The sequence below is a fragment of the Electrophorus electricus genome, chromosome 21 (assembly GCF_041902795.1).
Source record: "Electrophorus electricus isolate QZ-2024a chromosome 21, ASM4190279v1, whole genome shotgun sequence".
NCBI lineage: Eukaryota > Metazoa > Chordata > Actinopteri > Gymnotiformes > Gymnotidae > Electrophorus > Electrophorus electricus.
The window spans coordinates 18,917,501-18,921,807 of record NC_137517.1 but is presented as its reverse complement, the minus strand read 5'-3'; the positions used below and the strand labels follow the sequence as shown (position 1 = coordinate 18,921,807).

Here is a 4,307-nt window from a genome sequence, read left to right as displayed (position 1 = left end):
ATATACACACACACTCACACACACACACACACACACACAAACATATATACACACACACTCTCACACACACACACACACACACACACACACAAACATATATACACACACACTCACACACACACACACACACACACACACACACACAAAGGTAAAACAACAATGAAAGCCAAAGGTATCACTTTAAACTATTCAAACTCGTAAATCTGAAATCTCTGACAGATCTGGTTGACGAATGTGTGAAAAACACACATCAGACTAGAGTACTTACGTCCACCCAAAATTAAATCGTGAGAGACAAAAAAAAAAAAGGCTTTCTCTTGAAAAACAAATCACAAATTAAAAGATTCAGGATTGTTTATGACAAACTTGTTTTGTTGCCCGATTTCAGGACTCTGCTGTACGGGTATTAAGAATCTGATTGTATATAGGATTTTTTTTGTTTTGTTTTGTGTGTGTAATTGTAAAATGTCTGTAACTCATTGTTTTGATGCTAGAATGCAAGTACTATTTTCATGTATCGTTTGCATTCCTAGCAATAGCAGAAAATATTTTTTTCATCAAAACATTACTTGAATGAGACATTGTCTAACGTTCTTTATAACATTGTATGGTGTTATACGTGTTGGCACCTCTGTATGATGAGCTGATGAACAAAATAAACATTAATTTTGAATACTAGAATCTTTGTGTGATGATGAACTGTTTCCCTTCAGCAAGACTAACCTTCTAATTCTAGACGATTTGATGAATAACGCCAGTAATAACGAAGAAGTAGAAAAAGCTTTTACAAAATATACTCATCACAGGAACCTAAACTACATGATTTTATTTAAGAACGCCAGAGAAAAGTCACAGATCAGCGTATTGGCTTTTCAGATGTATCCGGGAAATGCCAAATATTTTGTGGAATGTTTTCAAGACGCCACCTCTAGACCTTACGAGTATTTATTTGTTGACTTGAAAGCTCAGACGCCAGAAGAGCTTCGCCTTAGGTCAAGCGTGTTTTCCTGGGTGACCCCTGCGGTGTACATTCCTAAGAAAAAAGCTTTAAAATATTGAAAAAAAATAAAATAAAATAATTTAAAATGTCTACACGACTAAAGTCAAATGAGGGAAAAGTTCGTAGCTTGATGAGTTTCCTAATGAATCAAAAAATTCTCCTGAGGTTTTGTCGTTGAGATGAGAGCTAACCAGGGTTCTCCAAGCATGTCACTGGGGTGAGTGTTCACTATGTATAAGCAGGGAATCGTCTCAGCTTAAACCTGGGCAGCTGGTCGCACGGAACCATATCGCAAAAGATCCTCTCCAGATCACGACAGCTTCTCATTACATTCTTGAGCTCTCTGGTGTCCATGTTATTTATTTTATTGATAATCAATGAGTGTGTTGCGGCGATTGTTACTTTCCAAAATACTGTCAAAATTGGGGTAGACAACGAGATTTATGGTCCTCGGGAGCGGGTCTTTAAATCTGAGTTCCCGTCTCATATTACCCGACTTTATTAACGACAAATGCTGCCCGCAATCATCATCTGGGAATAGATTAAAAGCTATAAGGGTATATACAGCAGCGTATTCTTGCCGATTGATGGGCATAGCCTGATCTTTAAGCTGTTTTCATGAAGCTTGAATTAATGAATAATATTCACAGACCACGTCCCCGGACTGAAAATTGGGTTGATACGGTTTTACTGGATGCTGCATTCCGTCGATATTGAGAGCGATAAACTGTGTCGTAGTGTATAAAATTAAAAGGATTTTTATGGCAGGCTCCGCTGTAAGCCTCATTGTCAACCATCCCGATAATAAGATATATGTACACATCTCAGCAAAGGAACAAAACTGTCCCCTACTCTCTGATATTGTATAATATCCGTATATATAAACATGGTCTAAAACCCCGCGTGAATGTAGGCGGGGAACGGTGCTTCTAGCTCGTCACGTGTGAGAGGTTTATAATCCAGCCCAGAATGTCTGAAAGGTTTCCTTGAGTCCATAGCGAATAGGGTTTGTTAGTCATCAGACGAATTTTGTTTTTCACGGGTTGGCAATCTATTTTTTAGATCAAGAGCTAAACTTTTTTCTGCTTATTAATTTCCTTAACCAGATGTTCTATACTCTTATAATACCCATGGTTCAAAAGAAATGTAAATACCATACCATTTTCTCCTTCTGCAGAGAGTTGAACAAAAAAGACACTTTCAGTGTCCTGCTCCTTCATCGAGTACCATGTGTACGGGTATTGCACCTCGGTGAGTGTGTCCTCCCATCCGCCTACCAACTCTATAGGTTTCAGAAATGTGTTTGTGTAGCACGAAATCTTATTATCGGGGTAAATGTCTTTGGAGGCGTTGCTCGGTAGAGTCACGTAGAATCCGTTCTTTTCAATGGTGATCGTATTATAATTTCATTTTGATTTAGCACCCCCCCACTTTTAACCTTTCACAATTTGAAAGACGTCCTCGGACGGAATCCAGGAGTTAAATTTATCGGGCCACCCAACCCACTTGATCAAGCACATCTTTTTTCAGTTCCTAGTTTTTTCATATATATATATATTTCTATTTTAAAGGCTTTGTCTTTTCCCACTAAAATCGTTTGCAGCTCCTGTTCACAAAAGGTCCCATCTATATTTTCCCCATCAGAATCCCGTAATTTGTATACATATATTGTATATTGCAAACATTCAGAAAGGGTAAAATACTCATCTGTAAAGTTCTGCTCGTACCCTTTCTCAAAATGTCTTTTTAATCATGAAATTCTGAAGGTATCGCCGACTCTAAACTTCAATCTTAGTTTTTCCACCTTTTTCGTTTGAAACATCCCATACAGGGTTTTAAACACCATGAAGGAATTTGCTTCGTTCACTTCATTTTGATTTCCTCATCACCAACCCTTTTACCGATTTCATCCACCACGGACCTTTGCAGACTCTCGACCCCTCCATAGGATCCCGGGTTTGAAGGAGTGAAATAAATATTTTTCAGCAGACGTTCAGTCATGGTGAAATGATTGAAACACAATGAAGAGAGTGCTAGAATGGACTATGGTTTTATAAACATATTTTCAGCAAAAGAGGTTATGTTTACGTTACGTTCAATTAAAAATGAAAGCATGCAATCAAAGGTTTTATATACATCAACCTTTTCATCGTTACTTAGTTTCAAAACACATACATCTATTACATAGGTGAATATACATAATATATGCCTGTTTTTACATTCATTTGGGTTTTCAATGATATGAGAAATAACAAGACTTTTATATATATATAAAGGACAACATGTATTATTGGCTTCTGATACTAGAGAACTCCACTGACTGTTTAAGACTCAAAACTTTTATTTACTTTAATCAGTTGAATATTTCTCAATTAAAGATTTTTTTTTAAAAAGTCAATAAAACTATTTTGAGGATCCTTCATTGTGCTTTAATTAACTGCCAGTTGATTAAAATTAAAAAAAGAATTAACAAAGAAAATTAATGAATAAAATGAACCAAGTTAGTTTTAATGGCCTGCCTGTGTCTGCAGACCACTAACCCTGCAACGTGCTGTTAATTCCCTCTGGATGCAGACTTATTTATGTGTGTGTGTGTGTGTGTGTGTGTGTGTGTGAGTGTGTGTGTGTGTGTGTGTGTGTGTGTGTGTGTGTGTGTGTGAAATAGGTGTGTGTTTGTATGTGTGTGTGTGTGTGTGTGTGTGTGTGTGTGTGTGTGTGTGATTTTGTGTGTGTGTGTGTGTGTGTGTTTGTGTGTGTGTGTGTGTGTGTGTGTGAGTGTGTGTGTGTGTGTGTGTGTATGTATGTGTGTGTGTGTGTGTGTGTGTGTATGTATGTGTGTGTGTGTGTGTGTGTGTGTGTGTGTGTGTGTGTGTGTGTGAGTGTGTGTCAGTGTGTGTGTGTGTGTGTGTGTGAGTGTGTGTGTATCCAGGGGATGTTGTGGGGTATTAATAATCTATTGCTTCTACAGAGTCTTGGTTGTTTTTTTTGAGCCACAGAGGTACATAAAGATGAGTGATGGATGGTAACTGCAGGGTTGATGTTAAAGATAGTAGATAAGTATTTGGACACGTGTTTGAGGCCTCTTGTGGCTGGGAGAGAGTTTTATTATTATACGAGATATTGATGAGATATATTATATATTGTTATACGAGATATTGATGAGATATAATATATATTATTATACGAGATATTGATGAGATATAATATATATTATTATACGAGATATTGATGAGATATAATATATATTATTATACGAGAACCGAACACTGAGCGATAAGCCGTCATTTCAACAACATTTCGTGCTTTT

At 37.1% G+C, this 4,307-nt stretch overlaps 1 long non-coding RNA gene across 1 annotated transcript; it reads left to right on the top strand.

Moving 5' to 3' along the window:
* The first annotated feature begins 1,977 nt into the window (after positions 1-1,977).
* LOC145652928 (uncharacterized) lies at positions 1,978-3,081 on the top strand. Its single transcript, XR_014119211.1, has 3 exons — positions 1,978-2,042; positions 2,178-2,251; positions 2,832-3,081. It is a non-coding gene; the product is annotated as an uncharacterized LOC145652928 (long non-coding RNA).
* The last annotated feature ends 1,226 nt before the right edge of the window (positions 3,082-4,307 follow it).